This window comes from Orycteropus afer, unplaced genomic scaffold (assembly GCF_000298275.1).
Source record: "Orycteropus afer afer isolate SDZICR_OR568_19922 unplaced genomic scaffold, OryAfe1.0 scaffold00131, whole genome shotgun sequence".
In the NCBI taxonomy this organism is placed as follows: Eukaryota; Metazoa; Chordata; class Mammalia; order Tubulidentata; family Orycteropodidae; genus Orycteropus; species Orycteropus afer.
The window spans coordinates 3225560-3252881 of NW_006921718.1; the positions used below are offsets into that span (position 1 = coordinate 3225560).

General features: G+C 39.1%; 1 protein-coding gene across 1 annotated transcript in view; it reads left to right on the forward strand.

Moving 5' to 3' along the window:
• The window catches only part of SOS1 (SOS Ras/Rac guanine nucleotide exchange factor 1), a 266745-nt gene that overhangs the window by 79746 nt on the left and 159677 nt on the right, over positions 1 to 27322 (forward strand). The gene's annotated exons all lie outside the window — the stretch shown is intronic.

Sequence of the window (27322 nt, forward strand, 5' to 3'; positions counted from 1 at the left end):
ATTCCAGTGACACGTAAGTTATTCCTTTTGATGGTATCCCACATGAACCTTAGGCTTTCTTCATTTTGTTTTGATTTTTTTTTCTGATCGATCCTTTTCCAGAGAAGTGTTCCGGTATTTGTTTTCAATCTCATTAATTCTGTCTTCCATCACATCAATTCTTCTCCTTTGCCCTTCTAATGTGTTATCTATTTCTGACAATTTAGTATTAATCGTCTGTATTTCTATCTGTAGATTTAGAATCATTTCTGATTTTTCATTTATTTTGTCATTTTGTCCTTGTATTTTCTTCCAAAATTATTCTATGTTTTTTTCTGTGTTTTCTTTGGTCTTTTTCTGAATCCTTTGAAGATATCTAAAGATAATTCTTTTGAATTCCTTATCATCGAATTCCAGTGCTGCTTCTTCCTCAGGGATGTGTTCTTGGTCTGTATCCTACTCCCTTGTTTCTACCACTTTATCCTGCTTCTTTGTGTGGACTGTGATGATGTATTGTTTCTGAGGCAGTGTGCCGTTGTTGTATTTAGATCTCTGTTAACTGTTTGTGAAGAGCAGTCAAGGGTGATTCTGGCTCTTCTAGGTGGTTTTTTATTGTTGGCCCATTGGTGGAGAAGGAGGTAGTGGCTGTTGCTCAGTAAGTGAAGTTGCAGGAGGTGTGGGTGTAGTTGTGTCTTGTGGGGACTGTTGTTGTCTGCCACTTAGTTATACACAAATTACAATTGAATAACCATCAAAAATACTAAAAGCACATGGAGAATAAACACACCATGTAATCACACAGGAACACTAACCAAAAAAAAAAAAAAAAGTGGGGGGGAAGAAGAAAAAAACAAGAAACCTGCAATATCTGGGGATAGGGCACTAAGGAAAAAAAAGTAGGGAAGGAGAATAATAAATGTAGAAATAAATGGGAAAAATGCAAAAAGAAAAACAATGAACAGGGTTAATCATGAGAAAAAGGGGAAAAAATGAAAAAAAAAAAAAAAAAAATTTCAACCAGGCACAGCGGAAAGAAAAAATGCTGAAAACTAGGACCTGGTAGTACGGGAAGATTAAGAATCATAATAAAAAGGTCAAAAGTATTGATAATATTAGTTGTTTTAAAGAGACAAATACAAGCAAACTAATCACCAGAAAAAAGAAATGGAAAAATAAAAATAAAAAATGAGGAAAAAAAAATTGATGGGGGACAGGGTAGGGCACGCAGTCTCTGTCTGTGCACACAGACTGTGATGGAGTTCCTGTAGGACCAGAAGGTAGGTTTGAGTGGGGGATGGCCACACCTTCATTCACCACGCGGGTGTGGGGTATAAGAGTAACAAGAGGAATGTTGTACCTTTTCAGTCTCGCAGGTCCCGAGTGTCCTTGGGGTCACTGGATAGCAGAACGTGTTCTTACGCCCCAGGAATCTGTGAGAGCCCTGTCTGTTTAAATATCCAAAATAGTCAAGCTGATTTTTAAACCTTCAAAATGACAGTGCCCTCCGGGCCATCAAAAGTCCACAGTTCAGCCCACCTTTCTCTTCACCTTCTCTGTTTGTTCCTCAGCCACCGTGCACAGTCCTCCATGCAGTCCTTGGCTAGCAGGGTGATTTTTAGGTTAATTCTTAGGTCCTACCACCACTCGGGAATCTCCAAGCTGTCTATGCCATCAGGATCACTCAGGATCACTGCCAGACTGCAGCTCCGTAGGTCTCCTTTTTTGGTATTTTCACGCAAGTTCTTCTGCTAGTTGGGGTTTAGTCCACTTCTGTATCCTTCTTTTCAAGGCTCAGGGGTCCAGGATTATCCTCCATGTCTGTGTTAATTGGTTTCTTTTTTCTTTGTTGAAGAGTGTCTGTGCAGTCTTTCTGCCTAGTCCGCCATCTTGCTGGAACTCTCTCAAAATTATTTCTATGATTAAACTAACTAAACCACAAATCTCAACCTAATATGTATTTTTAACACTATAAGGATTACCATTAAAAAAAAAAAAAAAAAGAGGGTGTAAGTCCTATTACTTCAGCTGACTGGATTTTCCAGTTCTTCCCTTTCTGGTATAGGTTGCAGGGAAGGTTTGGCCTTTGGTGTTACACAATTAATGTTTAAACTTTTGTTTTAGTCTTCGTGCTGGTTCAGTAACCCATTCAGGAACTTTGATTTTCTTTAGCTGGGATAAATGTATCCACAATTTGACTCACTGTAATTTAGAAGCACAGTCATTAGTTAATAAAAAAAAGTTCACTGCCATCGAGTCATTTCCAACTCATAGCTACCTGCATTGGGTTTCTGAGCCTGTAGATCTTTATGGAAGTAGGTTGCCCCATCATCATTCTGCAGAGCAGCTGGTGAGTTTGAACCACTGACCTTCTGGTTAGCAGTCAAGTGCCTTATCTGTTATGCCACCAGAGCTCTGCTAATAGTTAAAGGCAATAAATAAGGTCCTTTCCATAAGGTTTGAGAGAATCCTTAATTTGGTGATGTTTCTGATACACATAATCTCCTGGTTCAGGTTTCCAATTTGAGGAAGTGGAAAAAGGTGTGTTTATTTGATCTACATGTTGCAACTGGTAAGCATGATCTTTAGTATACTGAACTAATCCTTGACTATATTTTAGCAGATTAGTAGAAAGATTTAGCTCAATATTGTTAACACTGTAAGCTAAACCCATGGGTTGGCTGGTTATACTTTCAAATGCAGTTAACTTGGGAGAACCAGAGACGGGTCATCTTTTTTTTTTTAAATTGTGATTTTAGTGAAAATTTACAGAGCAAATTCACTTTCCATACAGCATTTCACATATACTTTGTCTCATGACATTGACCACAATCTACCACAATGCAACAGCTCCCCTCCCACTTCCTCCCCATAGTTGCCTCTTCCCTGTGTCCTTCTCTCCATGCACTCCTGTCCCCCAAGCTATGTCCCTGTGCATACCCAGCCCCTCTACTCTCCCACAATAGTTCTCTCCAAGGAGTGTATCTACCGAGTGTAAATGTTCAGCTCATATGCCTGTCCTCTCTTGGGCTGGAAGCCATAGGTGTAGGTTTAACTCCAGACCTGAAAGGCAGCTAGGGGCCATAGTCTCAGTGGTTTCATCAAGCTCTATCAGACAAGCAAACCTAGTCCTGAGGATTGGGGAATAATATGGACAGTGCATGTGCTGTGCAATGTGAAAAATTGTTCACATGGTGGTTATCACTTGTCCAGTAAAATGAATTCCTCAATCACTACAAAAAATTCCTGAGTGTCCCCAAGTAGGGATTGTATTTGCAAAAGATTCTTTGCCACAAATGTAGCAGTGGTATCCCTACAAGGAAAGGCTTCTATCCAATGGGAATATCTGCGGTTCATTACCAATACATATTTATATCCCTGCAAAGGGGTTAATTGAATAAAATCCATTTGCCATCTCAACATAGATCTGGTAGGAAAAGGGTACTTGTCTACAGGGGTCTACAGGTGTTTGGTGGGTTAAATTCTGTACAAGTTGGGCATTGTCTGACTACTGTTTTGGCAGCCCTCCAAAAAAATGACCTCAATATTTCTTCATTCTTTATATTGTCTTATCCCACCCTAGATGATCTCTTAAATGAAAACTAGTAGCTACTAGGAATTGTAAATCCTTGGGGAGTACATATTGTTTGGTCCAACCCACAGTCTGTTGGCTGATTTATATCCTTCAGTTTTCCATTAATCTGTTTGCAGGAAGTGTCAAACCTTTAATGTAATGACAGGCTATGCCATTTTCCTTCCCCTTCTGTTTTGATTACCTTAGTGCTGCTTTAACAGAAAGTATTACAAATGGGTAGCTTCAACAAACAGAGATTTATTCTCTTACAGTTTAGGAGACTAGAAGTCCAAGTTCAAAGTGCCAAGCTCTAGGGGCTGGGTGAAGGCCCCTTGATCTTGGGTTTCAGCTCTACCTCTTACTCCTGGCCCACTGGAGCTAGAGGCTTCTCTTCACCCAGGCAACTACTGACTGCTGAGGCCAACAAACCGAAGGTCAACAAAATGGCACAGTCCATGGCAGGCCACTAGTTCAAGCCCAGAGACAATCCCAAGATTGGTGGGAAACATGGCAGACTGTTAACTGAGGACTCAGCTACATGCTGGGGCCAAGTTTGCCTGAAAGTTTCAGAGACCTTTCTCAAAGCTGCTGCTTATATACCTGCATGAGACTACATCTTTAAGGCAGCTACTCAACTGCTCCAATAGATTCTATGATGGAGTTTATAACCAGTCTCATCATGGGGAATAACTACATTCAGCTGCTCAACCACTCAAAACCAGGCCAAGCCAAGTTGACACACAACTTAACTACCACAATTCTACCCCTTGTCAATTTGGCATTTGAACACATCTCCTTCACTGGGTGGCTCCAATCCCCTAGTTCATCTGAGTGCTGACCTCCCTGCCTTGGCCTGGCAGGCCCCATTCCTCTGCCACTTCGGCCTGAAGGCCCTGCTTCCTCACTTTTGGGCATTGGCTATGGCCTCATCCCATTGACCCTTATGAATGGCAGCCCTATTCTGCACAACCAAATTGTGAAGGTTTGACTCTTTGAAACCTAGAAGGCTGTGATGGTACCATCCCCAGAGGCCATGGTCCTACTCTTTGAGGCTGAGGCAGCTCTGCTTCCTGTTTCCCAAACCCACTCCCATGGATCAACTTTCAGCCAAATAATACAAAAAAAAAAAACAAAAAAAAACCTGCCATCGATTCGGATCCGACACATAGTGACCCCTCCTGGGGTTTCTGAGGTGGTATCACTACATGAGAGATTTTCCAGCCTTCCTTCCAAGGAGTGGCTGGTGGGTTTGAACCTCCAGCCTTCTGGTTAGCAGTCAAATGCCTTAGGCATTACACCACCAGAGCTCCAGCCAAATAATAGGCCTATAAGGTGAACAATAACAACAGGGAGGTATGTACTCCTTAGAACAATCAACTATATGAGACAAAAAGGGCAGCATTTGCCCAGGGACAAAGCTCAGAAGACAGGAAGGAACAGGAAAAGAAAGAAGAATGGAAATGGGGAACACTGGGAGATGGGAAGAGTGCTGATACATTGTGGGGATTGCAGTCAATGTCACAAAACAAAATTGGCGTGAATTGCTGAACGAAAAACTTATTTGCTCTGTAAACTTTCACCCAAATCATGATAAAGTTAAAAAACAAAACAAAACTTATTAAGTGAAATATTGTTATTTTTTTTTGTTGTTGTTGTTATGTGCCGTCGAGTCGGCCCCAACTCATAGCAACCCCTCCTTGGGTTTCTGAACCGGTATCACTACGGAAGTAGATTGCCCAGCCTTCCTCTGAGGAGTGGCTGGTGGGTTTGAGCTCCGATCCACGCCCAGTCCTGTACCATCTTAGCTGTGTTTGAGTCATTGTTCAGACCCCTGTGTCAGTCTCTCTCACTGAGGGCCTCCGTTGCCTTCACCACCTCTCCGCTTTACCAACATGCTGTCCTTTTCTAGCATGTCCAATATAAGCCAGAGTCTCACCATCCTCACTTCTAAGGAGCATTCTGGTTGTATTTCTTCTAGAACTTATTTGTTCATTCTTCTGGCAATTCATGATGTGTTCAGTATTCTTCACCAATATCACAATTCAAGTACATCGGTTCTTCTTTTGTCTTCTGGTAGCCCTAGATGTTCCTTGGCTTGCAGCTGCAGCCAAGCATAATTCAGTCATCCCTCTGTCTTTCAGTGTCTCTTTCCTGTTATGAAGATGCCATTCAGATTGAATTAGGACCCATTCAAATCCAATATATCATATTAACTGATAACATCTGCAAAGACCTTATTTCCAAACAAGGTCACATTCACATGTACCAGGGATTAGAACTTCAACATGTCTTTTTGAGGAGCATGATTCAGTCTGTACCACCTACTGATCCCAGATGGGAAGAACTAATTTAGGAGGTTAGATGTTTGAATTCAGGATGCCTGCTCTAGCTAGGGGATGGCTTTCTCTCTCTGTTAACTCTAAAGGAATATCTTTGTCTCCTTTCAACATCTGAAGGCCTGGAGATCGCCATATGTCTTAGCATCAGTCTCCCTGGGTCTAAGAAGTTCTCAGCACAAGGACCCCAGGTCCAAAGGATTCACTGCACTTCCAGTTTTTCTTTCTTGGTGATACTGAGGTCCCCAAATACAAATTCTTGTTGATACTTTGGAACCATACATTGTTATAGACTATCTCATTATCTGACATTTAGCAGTTACAACAACCTTGAAAATTTTCTTAGGCAATGCCTCCAATGGTGTGGGATCCTCCACAGTCACCCCAAATGATACATGGAAGCCCAGGTGACAGCCAGGCCACATGAAGTATGGCAGTCAGTAAGGAGTGGGACACCTACTCCCGTTTGTCTGTGATGTCTCAGTCTTGTCACAGGTGGTGCAGGGTGACAGTTGGACATTGTGAGGTCATGGGTGGGCAGGCGAGGCCAGGCGAGGGCCTGAGGTACCAGGAGATCAGTGGGGCAGATGAGAAGGAGAGGAGAGTGAAAGGTGTGGGACAGGGCTGTGGGGCAGGGCGAGATGCAGTGAGGAGCACCACCATAACCCTCCCAACCCCTGCAGGCTCTATTATGGTGGAGAAGGGTCCTGCCATGCCACGTACATCCTGAGTTGCACTGGGGTCACCCTGTGGGTAGTAAGTTGGGGGAGTGGGAAAGGGACTGACGCTGAAGACCTTGACTCCCACATAGCCCTATTTCACATAGCAATCTGGTCTTTGGAACCTACCCATGTCAGTAAGTGACTAATGGATATACAGAACTCACTGCTGTCGAGTTAGTTCCAACTCATAGCAACCCCTCCTTGGGTTTCCAAGGCTGTATCTCTATGTAAGTAGATTGCCCAGTCTTCCTTCCAAGGAGTGGCTGGTGGGTTTGAACTGCCAGCCTTCTGGTTAGTAGTCAGATGCCTTGGGCATTATGCCACCAGAGCTCCCAGTGGGTATATAACATAGGAAATATGCCTCCTCCTAGCTAGAAAGTTTTTCCTTTCCTACCACCCTTTCTCTGATATCTGAGCTAAAAGCCTTTCAGTCAGCCTGATCATGGTGTCTCTTCCTCTAGAAAGCTTTTTCAGATTAATTCTACCCATCCACCGGTCCTCAAGTAGTTTTTCTAATTGAAATTCTTGGACATTCTTAGGGATCTGCGTATCTCTATTAAATTTCAACAATTTTGCCGTTCTCTATATAGGCACACAAAGGAGCTCTGGTGGCATAGTGGTTAAAGCATTCAGCTGCTAACCAAAAGGTTGGCAGTTCGAACCCATGGGAGAAAGATTAAACAGCCTTGGAAACCCATGTTAGTAGTTCTACTCTATCCTAAAGAGGGTCACTATGAGTTGGAATCAACTAGACGGCATTGGATAAAAACACTTGTAAAAAGGCTTTGAAGGCTTTCTCATTGCCTTTCTATGGCACTCAGAGTCAAAGCTCTAAGTCCTTTAAGTGCTCTGGCTCCCTGCTATCTCTTTGATCTCATCTTCTACCCTCTGTTGTTTCTGTAACCAACCTCCTGCCTCTGGGCTTTTGGGTTTGCTGTATCCTCTGGTTTCTTAACAAATAGACATTCTGTTAAATGGTCTTAATTTAGTAAAAACCTACCAGCAGAACATCTCTCTGTTTTTGAATGGGTAAATAGAAATCCCTGAATAGAATCACTTAACTTGGCACTGGCATTGCAACCAGAAATGTTTATTAACCATCTTTATGAGACTCTGACCCTATCCTGTCTTGGTGGAAATGAAAGTAGCACCAAGTCATTTGGATTGCCATACTTTGCTGTTGTTGTTGGTAAGGAACTCTGGTGGTGTAGTGGGTAAGGCATTTGGCTGCTAACCAGAAGGCCTGTGGTTCAAACCCACCAGCTGCTCCGTGGAAGGAAGATAGGGCGATCTACTTCCCTAAAGACATACAGCCTTGGAAATCCAGCAGGGTCACTATGAGTCAGAACTGATATAATGCCAGTGAGGTGTTTTTTTTTTTCCTTTTTCTTTTTGGTTGTTGTTGGTAGGTGCAGTAGAGTCGGTTCCAACTCATAGTGACCCATGTACAACAGAACAAAACACTGCCCAGTCCTGTGCCATCCTCACAATCATTGCTATGTTTGAGCCCATTGTTGCAGCCACTGTGTCAATCTATCTCATTGAGGGTCTTCCTCTTTTTTTTTTTTTTAATTGTGATTTGGGTGAAGATTTACAGAGCAAATTCACTTTCCATACAGCAGTTCACATACACTTTGTCTCATGACATTGACCACAGTTTACCACAATGCAACAGCTCCCCTCCCACTTCCTCCCCATAGTTACCTCTTCCCTGTGTCCATCCCTCCATGGACTCCTGCCCCCTGAGCTGTCTCCCTGTGCATAAGCAGCCCTTCTTTCTCCCATGATTGTTCTCTCCAAGGAGAGTATCTGTTTGAGGTAAATGTTCAACTCATATGCCTGCTTTTGTTTGGCTGGAAACCACAGGTGTGGGTTCAGTTCCAGACCTGAAGGGCAGTTAGGGGCCATAGTCTCAGTGGTTCCACCAGGCTCTATCGGACCAGCAAATCTGGTCCCCCCTGCCTTTTTTTTTCTCCAAATGATTTTGAGTTTTGTTCCACATTGTTCTCCCTCTCTATCCAGGATCTCCTACATAGATCCCCTTCGAAGTGGATGACAGTGGTAGCCAGGCACCATCTAGTTCTTCTGGTCTCATTCTTCCTCTTTTTTGTTGCCCCTCTACCAAGCATGATGTTCTTCTCCTGGGATTGGTCCCTACTGATAACATGTCCAAAGTAAGCAAGACAGTCTCACCATCCTTGCTTCTAAGGAACATTTTGGCTGTACTTCTGCCAAGACAGATTTTTTCATTCTTCTGGCAGTTTGTGGTATAACACTTTGCTATAGAGTATACAAGTGTGCCTCCCCATTACAATAACATTACAAATTGTCTTTACTACAGTAGCTGACTGAGAGCTAACTGCATAGGTGATCAGGTATTTCAGGAAAATGTAATATAAATAGAGTATCATTATTTTTTATGTTAGGAAAGATTTGATTTAGATGCAAGTGATTGAAACAATTAGGAACATTAAGCATTTCTTCAAAAGTATTTTTATTGCTTGATGCAATTAATATTTTTTATTTAAAAATGATGAGTTACACATTTTAAGGAAGTTATATTTTCAGATTATTTTTTATGTTTTGCTAAATTCACCAAATTATTGAGTAGTAGGAAAGGAGTTCTGGTGGTGCTGTGGTTAGGGTTTAGGGCTGCTAACCAAAAGATAAGTGGTTCAAACCCACCTTCCAGTCCATGGGAGGAAGATGAGGCAACCTACTTCCATAAAGATTTATGGCCTTGGAAATCTGTTGGGGGGTTGCTATGAGTTACAGTAGACTCGATGGCAGTGGGTCTAGGCCAGGAATACAGTGGTTAAACAAATAGCTGCATCTCCTGCTCTCAAAGAGGTTATAGAATTGTTATAGTGTTACGTTGCATGATTAGGAGCTTCAAGTAAACAAAGCCAAATTCTTGTTAATTCTTTGGGAAAAGGCTTATCTCTGATTTAAGAAATTGAAGATAGACATTTTAGAATTTTTTCCCCTGTTATGTGCTAGTTCAGCAAACCCAGAAATATTTAATAACATAACCTAATACTTTAAACATTAAATTATGAGGGAATAATTATCTATTAGTTCACCTTAATGAGTGAAAACGTTAGTTAATATTGTACTTAAAATCCTACAAAATCAGATGTCAGAGTGAGGAAGAAACTGAGCCCACCTTCCTAATTCAATTTTATTTGAAAAAGACAAACTTTTCTCTTTCTGTTTCTCCATTAAGATTAACATGTCAGTTAGGGTTCTTGATTACAAATGAGAGGAACTTATTATAAAAGGGATTTGTTGGGTGGTGTTTGCTCACAGGGTCTTGGAGGGGAAAGGCAACCCTGGTAGAGAAACTGGCAGAAGCTGGTGGAGCTCTGTCCAGGGCCTCACAGCAGCAGGCTTTTAGGTAAGAATGGCCTGCTGGATCCCTAGTGCTATGACTGACCTTCAGCCTTGGGGAGGTCATGTTTTAGGGAGAGCATCTGTGCCTATACTCTGGCTATGCTGGAAATGGAAGAGAACAAGTCCACCCTGTTGGCTTCTATGGGGGAGGGCGACATCAAAAATTCCATTTCTACCAAGATTACCCAGAGGTAGAAAGGTAATTTCTCAAAATGAAGTTTGGGTCCTATTAGGAAGGAGCCTGGGAATGACAATACACACTACAGTTCATTAAAGGGAAAAGAGCTATCTTTGTAAACCCACAGAACAAACAAAAATTTAGTTATAACTGGATTCCTGCCTCAGTAAAAAGCAAAAAGATTGTACCTAAAATCCCAGTGCTTTTTGAACAGTAGTCAATGATAATAATAAAATTGGATTATCGCATTAGTAATTTCTGAAATTAAAACTTTTTTTACCCCATCTGTTCATGTGTTTATCTGTATAGCCTAGTGTTTGGTGTTAATGGCAATGCGGCCTTGTGATTGGTATTAGCAACTATCGTCTATCTCTTATGTGCACAATTTGGTGTCCTCTCATTTCCCAATGTTATTATGGTGTTCATATATTCTTCCCGTATATCCCTCCCCTACCCATGTCAGCGTGTGGGCCCCAACTAGCCTGAAATTAATCCCTCTCCTTCCCTTCCCATCCCAGTAACCTACTAGGTGAGTTCCCTTTCCCAGCAAACCCTTCTCTGTCTTTTTACAGTAATGAGCTCATACAGTACTTGTCCTTCTGCGATTGACTTATTTCACTCAGCATAATGAAATTAAAACATTTAAGTAACTAGTTGTGATATTCCTGAAAATCTTACTCAGTGTGTGTGTGTGTGTGTGTGTGTGTGTTACAGTTTATATTGAAGGGAATTCACTTACCACTTTACTGATAGTGACCTTACTTAAAAGTTAATGGGCAAATTCACATATATGTAATAATCCTTTAAAGTTATAGCATATTTGCGTTTATTATTTAATTTTTGTCAACTCATAGCGACCTTCTTTGGGATTCTAAGGTGGTAAATCTTTATGGAAGTAGATTGCCCAGTCTTCCTTCTGCAGAGTGGGTGGTGGGTTTGAACTGCCAACCTTCTGGTTAGCAGTCAAATGCCTTAGGCACTACACCACTAGAGCTCCTAGGTATTATAACATTAAAACCAAAAACCCAAACCCACTGCAGTCTAGTCATTTCCAACTTATAGCAACCTCTTTTGGGTTTCCAAGGCTGTAAATCTTTATGGAAGTAGATCTCCTCCTCTTCCTCTCTCAGGGCAACTGTTGGTGTAGAACCACCAACCTGGTTAGCAGCCAAATGCCTTACTCACAGAACTCCTTTGTTATAACATTATGATGTAGTTATTATCCTCAATTTATAAAGAAACTGAGTAGTTAAAACTCATGTCGAGTCATGTAGCTGTTAAAGAATCAAGTTTTTAATCCAATTTTTAATTCACATAAGTAGGAATGATCTGCATATTCCTTTATTAACTATAACTGCAAACAGTACCAATCTTACATGATTGTTTGAAGTTTAGAGATGATGTATAAAAAGTTCTGTTATTATAAGTGTTAAAAAAAACTTTAGTTGCATACTAGTTTTCACAATGTATTTATTTTATAAAGTATTTCTCTAGTTTGAGATATTTATTTGTTTGTAAAAGTAGTTGTTGTTATGTGCCGTCAAGTCAGACCTAACTCATAGCGACCCCTCCTTGGGTTTCCGAGGCAGTATCACTATGGAAGTACATTGCCCCATCTTCCTTCCTAGTAGCTGGTGGGTTTGAACTGCCAGCCTTCTGGTTAGCGGTCAAGTGCCTTAGGCACTACGCTACCAGAGCTCCCTTTTAAAAGTTGGAATATAAATAAAATGTGGATGTGTGTTATGAAAACAAACGGGAGGAAATATTGTAGGAGAATATATGTCAAGCAATAGAGAGGAAGAGGTGTGCTGGGCTAGGTTGGATTTATGAAATATTGGAGATTTTTATTTTTATCTGAGAAAATTTTTATTAGGGTAAAGAATCCAGCTGCACCTGGTAGGCTATGAGGAGGTAAGAAGAAAGGTATGCTTTGCAACAGTGGTTCTCCCCAATGGGTGATTTTGCCCCCCAGGAGACATTTGGAAATATCTAGACATTTTTGGTAGTCATAACTGTGTGAAGGTGCTACTGGCATATAGTGGTTAGAGGTCACGGATGCTGGTAGCATCTTACAGTGCATGGGACAGCCCCCACAAAAAAAGATTTATCTGACTCAAGATGTCCATATTACCAAGGATGAGAAGCTCTGCTTTAGATCCAGGATGGCTTGTTTAAAATGAAGGCCTATGGCTGACAAAAAAGGAGCCATGGTAGCACCGCAGTTAAGCCCTCTGCTGCTAATCAGAAGGTTGGTTGTTCGAACTCACGAGCCACTCCACAGGAGAAAAATGTGGCTGTCTGCTTCCATAAAGATTACAGCCTTAGAAATACTGTGGGGCAGTTCTACTTTGTCCTTTAGGGTTGCTATGAGTCAAAATCACATAGATGGCAATGGGTATGGCTGGCAAAGTCAGCTTAAACTAGAAAAAGACAGAGAAAGGATACTTAGTCTCCAATTAAAGAGGTTTTCTGTTTTTTTTTGTTTTTTTTTTTTTAAGTGGCGCTTAAAAACATTTCAGACTCCACCCCTCCCATTTTCTCATAAATTAAACTTTTACATGGTGGTACAGGGTCTGTATTAAATATCTAATGACAAATATTGGCACTGATCAGTTTGGATAGGCACCCTTATCTCTCAGGTATTATTGAGTTGGTAGTGGGGAGATTCCACTATTTCAGGGAAAGGGCTTGGATGGCAGAAAGTATGTCTCTTGTTGGGAAGGGTGTTTATGGGCTGTGGGCAACAGCTCAGTATCACACCTGGTGGTTAGTTCTCAGGTTAGCTCTGCAAAGGCACATTCAACCCTCATACTTCATAAAAAAACTGAATGTGCAGTATAGGAAAATGGTAGGTAATGAAACCAGTAATTAAAGCATTAATTATACATATGGCTAAGTTTTTCAAACTTAATGTTGGTGGTATTTGAGAAAAAATAGATTTAATTGTACAAGGATGTAGAGGTAGGTGAAATTTTATATTCATGGTCTGAAGGGAACTTTTGGCTACTTGCAAGGAGTTTTAGAGGTTAATGACTTTGGTAGTTACGGTTATGTGTCAGCTTGGCTGGGCCTGGTTTTGAGTGGCTGAGGGCACTGGATGTAGTGATTCCCCATGATGAGACTGGTAATCAATTCCATGATGAAATCTACTGTGAGCAGCTGAGTAGCTGCCTTAGGGTTGTGGTCTGCATCCAGTATATAAGAAGATACTCTGAGAAAGGTCTTGAGCTTCTTGGCATATTTGGATCCTGAATTTGGCTGAGTCATCAGTGAGTGCCTTGCCATTTTCCCTGCCAATCTTGGAACTGTTTCTGGACTTGAACTAGTGGCCTGTCATTTTGCTTAATAATCTTGGGACTTTGCCATTTTACTTGTCAACCTTGGGTTTGTCAGCCTCAGCAGCCAGCAGCTGCCTGAGTTAAGAGACGCCTCCAGCTCCAGTGGGCCTGGAGCAAGAGGCAGAGCTGAAGCCCAAGGTTGAGGGGCCTTCACCCAACCCCTATAGCTGGCACTTGAACTTGGACTTGTAGCCTCTTAAACTGTGAAAGAATAAACTCCTGTTTGTTAAAGTCATCCACTTGTAGGTATATCTGTTACAGCAGCACTAGAGAACCAAAACAATAACAGTAGCTTTCTATTAGATCTAATTTCATGTCATATGTTTGGATTTATTCTTTTCAATTTCTTAAAATTCAGATTGACTTTTCTTTAATTGTAAATTTATTTCCTCTCCATAGGAGAAAGATGAGCCAATCTGCTTCTGTAAAGATTGACAGCCTTGGGAACCATATGGGGCAGTTCTTCTTTGCCTTGGAAGGCTGCTATGAGTCAGAATCGACTCAATAGCAGTGGGTGGTGGAGTCATTCATTCATTCATCCAACTAACAGAAATGCTGGGAACCATTCTAGGTACCAACAATACGGCAGGTGACCAAGTAAAGTTTCTCTTTTCATGGAGCTTAAATTCTAGTGGGAAAAAGCAAACAAATATAAGTAGAAAATTAAAGAAAATAAAGCAGACTCCGATAAAGAGGGCCTGAGAGACAGTAAGTGGTGCACTTGGAAAATTAATAGCTAACGAAGGCCCTTTAAGAAGGCAACGTTTGAGAAGAAACCAGAATGTTCAGAAGGAGACAGCCATGCAAAAATCTGGTAAAAGAGCATCCCAGAAGAGGGATTACCTAGTGCAGAGTGCTTGGAGCAAGACAAGCTTGGCATACATGAAAAAATATCAGGACAACAGTGCTACTGGAGCATAGCATGTATCAGGAAGAATAATAAGGGATAGATTTGGAGAGAGAGAGAGGGACTATTTCATGTAAGGTCTTGTAATGGCAAACCATTTGAGAATTTTAAGCCAAGGTGTCACATGATCAAATTAAAATTTGAAATAGATAATTCTGGTCATTTTGTGAAAGCAAAAGGACTGTTGTGGGGCAAGAATGAAACATAGTGACTGATATGGAGGCGAGAGGTGATTATAGTGTCAACTAATAGTGTAGATGGTGAGAAGTAGTTGGACTAGAGATATATTTTTGAGTAAAACAAATAGTTGGTTGGATACGTATGGATGAACGGAAAGAGAAGAATCTAGGTTGACTACTGTTTTTTGGCCTGTGCCGACTGAGTGGTGGGGGTACCATTTACCAAGTTGAGAAACTTGAGGAGAAGCATTTTGAGGGAGAGATGAGACTCATGAGTTGACTTTTTGTTGTGTTAAGTTTGAGGTAGTTATTAGACATTCAAGGGGACATGTTGTATAGGGAATCAGGTATCTGAGTTCTAGGGGAGAGTTTGGGGTTTGAGATAAAAAAAAAATAAAATTGTTTAAATTGAGGAATTACAATGGATAGTATGGCTACAGTGCTCCTTAGAAGCAAGAATGGTCAGGCTTTATATCACGTACTCTGGTCATACTGTCAGAAAGGACTGGTCCCTGGAGAAGGATATTGTGCTTGGTAAAATAGAGGGTCAACGAAAAAGGGGAAGACCCCCAATGAGATGGATTGACACAGTGGCTATGGCGATGGGCTCAAGCATAGCAAGGATTGTGAGGATAATGCAGGACTGAGTAGGGTTTGGTTCTGTTGTACACAGGGTCGCTATGAGTCTGAGCTGACTCAGCGGCACCTAACAACAAGCACAGCAGTTGGTATTTAAAGCCATGGACTAGATCACTTAGAGAGCATATACTTTGGATAAAGAAGAGAAGATTAACAAGGACTAAGCTTTGGAGCAATCCAACATTTTAGAGATGGAGGTGGACTAAGAGTGTCCATTAAAGTGGACTGTTAGGAAAGAGTAGTGTCTTGAAAGTCAAATGAAGAAAGTTTAAAGAAAGGTAGGAGTGAACAACTGTGTCATGCTGCCAAGAGTTCAAATAAGATGAGGGTATAATGGCCTGTTTTATTTATCTAGTGCTGCTAGATACAACAAAAATACCACAAGTTGATGTCTTTAACAAACAAATTTATTTTTTCACAGTTTAGAGCACAGAAGTCTGAATTCAGGTGCTACCTCTAGGTTGTTGTTGTTGTTGTTGTTATGTGCCTTTGAGTCGGACTCGACTCATAGCGACCCTCCTTGGGTTTCTGAGGCAGTATCACTGCGGAAGTAGATTGCCCAACCTTCCTTCCGATGAGTGGCTGGTGGGTTTGAACCGCCAGCCTTCTGGTTAGCAGTCAGGTGTCTTAGGCACTTATTTCTGTGTTGGCTCTGGGGAAAGGTCATCATCTCTTAAGCTTGTTTCTTGTTCCTTGGAGATCTCCATGTTGCTTGGAATCTATCTTCCCCCATTTTTACTACTCTTACTTGCTTGTTTAATCTTTATGTCTCAAAAGAGATTACATTTGACCTGTGAACAACATGGAGGTTAGCAGCACTGACCTGTTAAGCAGTTGAAAATCCATAATTAACTTTTGACTCCCCAAAAAACTTAACTGCTAAATTAACTACTGTTGACCAGAAGGCTTACCAATAACCTAGACAGTCATGATCATAAACCCGACTGCATTTGCACAAAACAGTAGAGTTAGTAGCTCATCCCTTTCGGCCTTAAGTCCTGGTGCTCACTTATCTTCCTTATAATAAATGTGCTTTGTGGCATTTTTTCTTTTTTTCTTCCAGAATAGGGCACTTTCATCTGCATTAAAAACTTCAGGCAGATATCCTTTCTCCTCAATAGTTTTCTTAATGGTGCCTGGGAACTTGTCTGCTGCTTTTTGGTTGGCAGAATCTGCTTCTCCTGTTATCTTGATATTTTTAAAACCAAACCTCTTTCTAAAATTATCAAATTATCCTTTGCTGGCATTAAGTTCTCCAGCTTTAGATCCTTCACCTTTCTTTTGCTTTAAGTTGTTATATAATGGCTTTACTTTTTCTCAAATCATATTAGAGTCTTTAAGTGTATGCCTCTCTTATAGCAGTCCTGCACCTGCATAAAAGCTGCATTTTCGATACAAAATAAAAAGGTATTTACAAAATTTGCAAGGTTTTTGTGCCTGCTGTGTAGCTGCTGCAGCTTCATAAATTTCCTTTCCTTTTTTTTTTTTTTTTTACAATGGTCCCTATGCTGGATTCATTTATCTTGAGATGGTAGGCGACTGTAGCTGCAAACCTCAATCTAGGTACATACCAAGCAATTCAGCTTTTTCTTGTACTGTCATGACTTAACTCTGCTTCTTGAGAGCACTTTCAGCATCACTGGTGTCACTTAGTATTGATTCCATGATGTTATTCAAGGTTTACAGTATTACACTAAACATGATGAAAACTTTGCAGGAACTGTGAGAGATCACTTTTTTTTTTTTTTGTTAAAGACATGATTTGTTAAAGATACATGATTTGCTGGAGAGATGAACCGCTCATGTAGAGATGATTAGTGTCACAAGGCATTTTAAGCAGATATTCCCAACACTTGAGCTCACCACATTTGCAACAGGAGGTAGCTACAAAATTATTACAGTACTACAATATGTACTAGAGTTAATGTTATGCAGTTATGATTTAATAACGCATCTTTATATTTGTTTACATTTCTTTGACTATGAATGGTGCCATGTACAGTCTGTATTTGTCTGCATAAGTTTTTATGAATTTCAATGTTTTATAATAGGTTTTTGTATATTTTATAATAGTAAATGATAAGATTTTCCAATATATTTATAAAACAAAATCCTCATATAAGTGGACCCGTGAAGTTCAAACTCATTACTCAGGATCAACCATAATAAGACACACCCTACACTGATCCTGTCTCATTAATATAACAGAGACAACCCATTCACAGACATAGAGGTTAGGATTAACAACACAGATTTTTGGAGAACACAGTTCAGTCTGTGACAGCTGCTTTATAGAATGGCAGACCTGGATAGAGATGAACCTGAGGGGTGGTATAGAGCAAGTGACTATGGACAGCTCTTCCTTGAAGATTCTTCCTCTGAAAGGAGAAGAAAATGAGTGGAAGTAGGACAAAAGCACTAAACATGAAATTAGAACAATTAACTAGGATGTTCCATGAAACCATGACCCTACATCTCCAAACCAAGGAACCATATTCCATGAGATGTTTGTATGTAGCATAGTGCCTAAGGTACTTGACTGCTAACCAGAAGGCTGGCGGTTCAAATCCACCAGCCACTCCTCGGAAGGAAGGTTGGGCAATCCTACTTCCGTAGTGATACTGCCTCAGAAACCCAAGGAGGGGTCGTTATGAGTCGGGGCTGGCTCGACGGTAAATAACAACAACAACAAGCAACATCAAAAACTCCTCTCTCTCTCTCTCTCTCTTTTTTTTTTTTTTTGTAGTATTAATAAATATATCTATCATACAACTTTTGCCACCCTGTTTCTTTTTGATATGCCCTCATCCTTTTGTTCGCTGAGTATTTCTTTACTTTCTGACACTACAAGATGCTCCAAACTCATTTTGTATATTCTCTATCCAGACCTAGAATTGGCCAGTTCTCCAAGGAATCCTGATTCCTCTTATTGGTCAATGGTATTGGAAACCAAGATCTTGGCACTAGGTGTGTTCATTATTACCAGGGTATCAATGCCTCTAGGCCCTCTCAGTAGACAGAACTAGGAAATACAAGTACATAATAGTATACACACATATACCTTTTTTATATGTACATAATTGTAACATGTGGGCATACTGTTCAGTTTTGTCCATTCTACTTAAATATATTTGATCTTAGTACATATTTTTTAAGACTTCATTTTAAGTAGTAGATGGTTAGTGTAGGGAGCTTGGTTGAAAGGTAACCATATGACACTGATGTGGTCTTCATGAATTAAAACTGCTAAGACCCTTTTAAAACAAAAAATAATCCTCAAAATGTGAATAATTCGTGTTCCAAAAATCTCATAACTGAAGTTAAAAGTTCTCTTAGAACCAACATTTTAAAAGTAGTTTAATTTTCTTAGCATAACATACAGTAATCCTTTATGTTTTGCCTCCTGCTCACCTCATCTCCTGCCATCTACACCCATACTTACTTTTATTTGAACCATACCAAGTCACTTGGCATTTCCTAAACTATAGTATGTGCTCCCTTTCCTTGTACATTTACCCATATTATTCCTTCTAGACTTCCTCCCTATTTAATTCACTCAGCCCATTTGCATTCATTCTTCAGAAGTCAGCTCAACATAATTGGCAATGGGTTTGTGTGTGTGTGTGTGTGTGAAGCCTGTCCTAACTTCTCCAGACATACTTAGCAGTTTCTTCCTCTTTGTTAGTGTTCTTCAAAGTGTGATCTCAGGACTACTTGGACAATATTATTAAAAGTACAGATTCTGGTACTCCAGCCTCACACCTTCTCAAAGGGAATAGTGGAGGTGTGGGGTGGATTTACATGATTGACATGCTCCCTAAAATAACCAAACCAAACTCATTGCCATCAAGTCAATCCTGTCTCGTAGCGACCCCCATTGGGTTTCCGAGGCTATAATCTTTACAGAAGTAGATTGCCTTATCTTCTTCCATGGAGTGGCTGGTAAGTTTGAACCGCTGACCTTCCGGTTAGCAGCCAAATGCCTTATCCCCTGTACCACCAGAGCTCCTTGATGTGCTCCCTAGGTGGGTTCAATATTTTTGTATCCCAGTCTGGATTTTTATTATTTTTTTAATGAAAATTTTAAAACATTCACAAAAATAGAACAATAAATCCTTATGTGTCCATGACTTAGAATCAAGGATTTTCTAGATTTTGCCACATTTGCTTCATCTGCCCTCCCTTTTTTCCCCTGAAGCACTTTAAAGCAAATCCCATCATCAGAGATCATATTCTCTCTACAAACTTCAATATGTTATCTTTTTTATATATAACCACAATATCATTATCATACCTATTAAAATTAAAATCAGTTCCCAGTCAAAAGTACAATATGTCCTGATATAGGTATCTTTTTCTTTTTTTTGCAGTTGGTTTATTGGTATCAGGAATCAAAGTCTGCATGTTACATATGGTTATTATGTCTTTTAAATTTCTTTGATATACAGACCTCACTACCCTCACTAAACATTCACTTGTAGAAACGGGGTGAATTGTCCTCTAAAATGTCCAACATTTTTGTTTCCTTGTGCTGGTATTTAACTTGTTCTTATGTCTGTCATAATTTCTATAAATGGAAGTTAACTTTAGAAGCTTGACTAGATTTATTTTCAGCTTTTTTTGGGCAAGAATACTTCACAGGTGGTGCTGTGGCTTCACACTGCATCAAAGTCTGATCCTAGCTTTAGTGATGCTAAGATTGATCAGAAGGCTAGCAGTTCAAACCCACCAGCCACTCCTCGGAAGGAAGGTTGGGCAATCCTACTTCCGTAGTGATACTGCCTCGGAAACCCAAGGAGGGGTCGGGACCGACTATGAGTCGGGACCCGACGGCAAAACAACAACAACAACAACAACAAGATTGATCAGTGGGTTCAAGAAGTGGCTGTCTGAGTTCTCTTTTATGCAGATCAACCTCTTACATATTGGTTTCATCAACTATGACTGATGTCCAAATTTATATCATTCAGGTTGCAGATGAATGATTTTCTAAATCTGTATTTGTTGTACATTTATTGTCTGGAATCCTTCTGTAAGGAAGAACTTTTCCTCATAATCAAGGGCAATTTGGTTACCCTGAGGTATTATTCAGACAGAAAAGAAGGATATACATTTACTTCTTTCAGGGTAAAGAGTGAATGCCCCAGTTATTTTCAGCTGTTCAAAGTGCTTAAGTTTGTTTTTAAAGCATTGTTTTGACCTTGTGAGTTTTTATAAATTCAGTGTATTTCAATCAATTACAGTTGCTTTGATTTTCAAATTAGCTCATCTTTGGCTAATGAGAGCCCCTTCATAATGTTTCTGTGTTCCTTTTTTTCTGTTTTTTTGTTCCTGTGTTTTCTTGTTATGATCCATTCAGCTTTGAGGGCTTCCTGCTTTCTGGCACAATAAAATGTCCCAAGTGTATATTGCTATTTACTATTTAGTTTTGAATAAAGAGTTAGGTATGTGTATCTATTAAAAAATTTACTATGCATGAATATCTCCTACTGTAATTATTTAAGGTAGTATTTTCTATATTATAGTAACTAAATTTCATATAATTTAAAGTTTATTACTATGTGTTAACTGTACTGTTTTTTTCATTGCTTTTAGTTAAAAAAAAAGTTACAGTTACCTTTTATTTTTGTACGTAGATTTTTTTTTTTTTTTTTTTACCATATGTAATACAAAGCTCCTTGTGCAATGCACACAGGTTCTAAAACTTGTATTTTATGTATATTTTGTTCACATAGCCAAATATGTAATAGAATAATCATTTTGGCCTACTTTAGTTTATTGTAACCGTTGATCTTTTGAAATTAGCTTAAAAAAATCTGGAAAATGGGGACTAAGTTATTTTGCAAATATCCATTAAATAAACCCTTTTATTTACTGTAGTTATGACAGCTAGTATGTTAATAAGTAAATTTATTTCTACCATAAACTCCCAACAGTTTGGTTATTTTTGCTACTTGACTATTTGAAACACTACTTTCAAATAATTCTTTGTAACTAGAAACAGAAAAAAACCAACAGCAACAAAAAACTTGTTAAGATACTGTTTCAGCTTTGTTTCCCTGTTAGAAGGGCTTAAACTTCAATGTCAAACTTGAGTTTCTTACCCTTTTCTGCAAAATATTATCCTCTTATAATATTTCCTATTCTGGTTAAGTTGGTTCTTCTCTATCATTGCCCTCAATGCCCCCCAAAATAGTTATCTAAACCCACCTCTTCCCATCTTATTCTTTACCTCTGTACCTTTTTATATACTAACATTTTAGGTAATATGCTGCTTTTTTTAAAAAAAAAAAATCTACCTTTTAAATCTTATTCATCCTTTATGCCTCAGTTCAAATGTGTCTTACATATGAAGATGCCTGACACTCCCCACAGCTTCGCTCAGCAAGGGTTACTCTTTCTTTTTTGTTATCATTGTACCTTATATTTAACTCTATTTTAGCCCTCTCCACAAACTATTGTCATCAGTTGTTTATATGTCTAGCTCCCCTGTGAAGGCAGATGCCATGTTCTTATTCATCTTTGTCTCTCCAGCAAATAACAAGAACTCAGGGAAATTGAAAGAAAAAAAAAGAAAAAGATTTTTACATGTATGGGCTCAAAGGCCAATTAACAGGCATAAAGATATGATAAAAGACTTTTAAACAGGTTACTTTGGGAAAATGTGAGTTCTCTAATATGCTTGGTTTTTGTCTTTTTTTTTTTTTTTTTACAAAGAAATTTGCTTTGATTTTTAAATAAACTAATCTCAGAATGAGAAGAAATAAGTCCTTAAAATATCAACTGTTGACCAGTCATTATAACACTGAGAAAGAGATTTGAGAATTCAAATCTTTTTATTTAAAAGATAAAATTCTTAATAACAGTTTTACTCCAAGTCCTCCTGCTGTAATTATAAATAAAAGTAGCAGATTTGGACTCTCAAGACACTACAGAATTCAATCTAGTAGCCTTTCTAATTCTTCAGAGAGCCATTAGCTAGAGAAGGCTATTAAAGATTCATTAGAATTCAACACAGTGTTCTTTACTGCTTACCCAAGGGATTCCTGAATATGTTTAGACGACTCATGTATCAGTTCAACTAGGAACTGATACAGACCTAGTCATTTTGCCTTTTCAGATTCCACAGAATCTGGCAATAGTACCAACAAAGCTGCTTCACAATGTTAGAAATTACTAGAGACAAAAGAAACCGTCAGGTTAGAAGCAGGTACACCTTAAGGAAGGATTAAAATTCAGTGGGTGACATCTTTAATTGAATATGGTGATTATACCATGAAAGGAGAATTACTCTTATGGTAAAATTTTTATTAAGGATATCATTAATTTTTTAGTGGAATATTCACATCTATTCAAATCATTTAAAGAAGAATGTGAAGTTTTTCTTTGTCAATAAACATAAATATAAAATGTAATGTTTTTAAATGTTTCATCTAAGGGAAAACCCACATCTAGTTTACATTTATTTCCAAGTACTTACTATAATTACTTAATAAACACACACCCACACCCACGCACAAACACACACACCCTAATTTGGTAAATATCAGCTGAGATAAGATTTGGCTGTGTAACCTATTCTGTATAGTGTTGAACAGTTTGGATCATTTAATCTATTAAATGCCTTTGAGAACCGTTTATGATGTAGTGGTACACTTTAGTTGTAGCACTCTCTCACAGAAAAGAAGTACTTTTTATTCTATGTGTATATGAAACCCAAGGAGGGGTCGCTATGAGTCGGGGCCGACTCCACGGCATGTAACAACAACAACATATGGAATATAAAACTATTTCTGTCTGCTCCTTAAAGAATTATCTTAACAACATCTTTCTTCAAAGAATAAAGAGCAAACTCTGTGTATTTTTAGGAAATGGTGCTCTCCTTGCTTTTTAAACAAGGACCATTGCCCATGATTTTTAGTCTAGAGATTTGAAGTTTTACTTTTATTTTTGCTTTGAAAGCAGTAAAACAATTAGTCTCTTGTATGACTGAAATTTGTGATCCTAATTTGACAGGTTTAAGATGTGGTAAAGGTTAATATCCAGAAGCTTAATAGAAGCCATTCATAAATAAAACTCTTTGAATTTGAATTTCCAAAAATTCACACATCTTACTGGGCATAGTGCCTAAGGCATTTGACTATTAACCAGAAGGTTGGAAGTTCAAACTCACTAGCCACTCTTCGGAAGGAAGACTGGGCAATCTATTTCTGTAGAGATACTGCCTCGGAAATCCAAGGGAGGGGTCACTATGAGTCAGATCCGACTCAATGTCAGTAAGTTTGGTTTGTTTTGGTTTTTACCAGGTGCCAAACCTATCAACATTTTAAATATATGTGCCTGAATTATAAGCAGTATCTAGTTGGATTTTGTTTTTACCATAACATTTCACTATCACTGGTTATAGGACCTCTGGTGGCTCAGTGGGTAAGGCATTTGGCTGCTACCCAGGTCAGTGGTTCAAACCCACAAGTTGCTCTGTGGGAGGAAGATGAAGCAATCTACTTCCGTAAAGATTTATAGCCTTGGAAACCCTATGGGGTCACTGAGTCAGAATCGATTCCATGGCAGTGAATTTGACAGTGGTTGTATACAATTCATTTGATTGCAAGTAATAAGCATCTAAGGGCTAGTGTTGCTGGAATCAACGAGACTCTAGTCTTACCATCATCCCTTTTCAGTCTTTTTTTTTTTTTTTCCTTTTTATCGTGATTTGGGTGAAAATTTACAGAGCAAATACGCTTTCCATACAGCAGTTCACATACACTTTGTCTCATGACATTGACCACAATTTACCACAATGCAACATCTCCCCTCCTACTTCCTCCCGATAGTTACCTCTTCCTTGTGTCCATCCCTCCATGCACTCCTGCCCCCTGAGCTCTCTCCCTGTTCAGTCTTAATTCAAAGAAAAAGTTTTACCCCTCCCCCTTACCCCTACTACACAGAGGCTTTGAGTATTCCCTAAATGTCAAGAGTTTGGAGTGAAAAGCAAGAAAATGATTCCATAAATAGAAGCATCACTGTCTAACAGAGGAAATAGACATGGGGACAAGTAATTGTAATTCTGTATGACAAGCCTGATAACAGAAGTATAGTACCTAATACAGGGATTAGCACAGAGCAGAGTTACAAAGCTCACAAGAACAGGGGCTATGTTTGATTTATCTCTGTGTATCTAGCACCAACACAGGGTCTAGTATGTAATAAATTCAGTGAGTCAGTGAAATGAATGAGATTAATTCTGCTTCACAAAGAGACAAGAGACAAGTCTTTCCAAAATGACAGGAGAGCTGGGTTTTGAAAGTCAAATAGGTGGATGAAAGGGTAAAAGAATGCATGCCAAACATGGAGAACAGTGTGAGACTGCATGCCATGTTTCAGCAAACTGCAGTTTTACATTGCTTCAGTATAAAGTGTAAAGGGAAGAGTAGCTAGAGATGGGATTATATTAATGATGAATTTTATAGTTTCTGTAGTTTCTTTGAGAAACAATGATCATTATTTTTTAAAAATAGTAACTTGAGAGGCATCAGTTAACATTTCACCAAATGCATCCTAAAAAGAATATGTTTAAGAGTACCTAAACCACCTTCGCAAAGTGATTTGATATTTTTAAAAGGATTAAAATAATTGTTGGTTAAATATTTTAGTATTTATCTCCATCATTTTTGTTTTATGTCATATTTTTAATATAGTTATGATTTTACATAATTTATAATATCTTGGGATCATTCATATAATCAGTTGTTTTTCCCATTTGGGATGGGTTAATGATTGAACATTTCCAGATTATGAAGATGTATAGTGTAAATGCTGTGCTTGCATTTATGACAGGCTGGTGCTTATGAAGTATGAAAATATAACTGTGGGTACCCAGTCCCTACCCCGACTAGGGCGCTTCCCAGGCACCACCATGTTTAGTGGAAAGAGCTCTGACCTAGATGCCGGGAGGCCAGAGTTCTATTACTTACAGTATAACTAATTACCTACAGGATTGTGGACGTCTTCCTTTTCTCATCTGCTAAGTAGAGGGATTGAGTTAAATAACCTCTGAAGTACCTTTCAATTATAAAATGCTGTGGTCTTGTAAGTCTATGTTGTTGTTGTTATGTGCTGTTGAGTCGCCCCGACTCATAGTGACCCCTCCTTGGGTTTCTGAGACAGTATCGCTACAGAAGTAGGATTGCCCAACCTTCCTTCCGAGGAGTGGCTGGTGGATATGAACTGCTAGCCTTTTGGTTAGCAGTCAAGTGCCTTAGGCACTATGCTACCAGAGCTCCTTGTAAGTCTATAGCGATAGGTTATGTGATGCTAGGACAGTGGACAGAAATGTAACCCCCAATTATAACTACATTTTTCAGGATTGCATCTTAGTAAAACCAGAGCCTGTTTATGATACATTACTGCACAACTTTATGAATAGCCTGGAAACATTATCTGATACAGTGCAGGAGGATGAGCCCCTTAGGTCAGAAGACTTTCAAAACATGACTGAGAAAGAGCTGCCTCATCAAACTAGGACCAACCTTACTGATATGGATAGAGTAAAGCTTTTGAGACCTCCATTTGCTGATCTGGCACTACTCAAATTGAGGAGAAACAGCTGCAAACATCCATTAATAGGAACATGGAATGTATGAAGTATGAATCTAGAAAAAGTGGACTTTGCCAAAAATGAGATGGAATGGCTAAAGATTGATATTCTAGGCATTAGTGAGTTTAAATGCACTGGTTTTGGCTGTTTTGAATCAGACAACCCATATGATCTACTATACTGGGAATTACAATTTGAAGAGGAATGGTGTGGCATTTATCATCATAAAGGATGTTTCAAGATCTGTCCTAAAGTACAGTGCTGTCAGTGATAAGATAATATCCATACGCCTACAAGGAAGACCAGTTAATACAACTGTTATTCAAATTTATGCACCAACCACCAAGCCAAAGATGAGGAAATTGAAAATTTTTATCAACTTCTACAGTATGAAATTGACCAAACATACAATCAAGTTGTGTTAATTATCACTGGTGACTAGAATGCAAAAGTTGGAAACAAAAGAAGAATCACCGATAGTTGGAAAATTTGGCCTTGGCGACAGAAATAACACTGGAGATCACATGATAGAATTTTGCAAGACCAATGACTTATTCATTGCAAATACCTTTTTTCAACAACACAAATGGTGGCTATACATGTGGACTTCACCAGATGGAGTACACAGGAATCAGATTGACTACATCTGTAGCAAGAGGTGATGGTAAAGTGCAATATCTTCAGCCAAAACAAGGCCAGGAGCTGATTGTGAAACAGACCATCAACTGCTCATGTGCAAGTTCAACTTGAAGTTGAAGACAATTAAAACAAGTCCTTGAGAGCCAAAATATGACCTTGAATATATCCCTTCTGAATTTAGAGACCATCTAAAGAAAAAACCAGAAGAATTGTGGGATGACATCAAGAACATCAACCATGAAGAAAGCAGGAGGTCATTAAAAAGACAAAAGTAGAAAAGACTAATATGGATGTCAGAAGAGACTCTGCAACTTGCCTTTGAGCAGAGAGTAGCTAAAGTAAATGGAAGAAATGACAAGCTAAAAGAGCTGAAGAGAAGATTTCAAAGAGCAGCTTAAGCAGACAAAGCCAATCACTATAATGAAATGTACAAAGACCTGCAGTTAGAAAGCCAAAAGGGAAGAACACACTAAGCATTTCTCAAGCTGAACTGAGGAAAAAATTTAAGCCTCAAGTTGTGATGTTGAAAGATTCTGTGGGCAAAATATTGAATGATGCAGGAAGCATCACAAAAGATGGAAAAGTCACTGTACCAAAAAGAACTGGTCAGTCTTCATCTATTTCAGGAGGTGGCATATGATCAAGAACCACTGGTATTGAAAGAAGAAGTTGAAGCTGCACTGAAAGAATTGGTGAAGAACAATGCTCCAGGAATTGACAGAATACACATTGAAATGTTTAAACAAAAGGATGCCCCAAATCAAAGGCATCCAAATTGGTAAGGAAGAAGTCAAACTATCCCTATTTGCTGGTGATATGATCCTATACCTAGAAAACCCAAGAG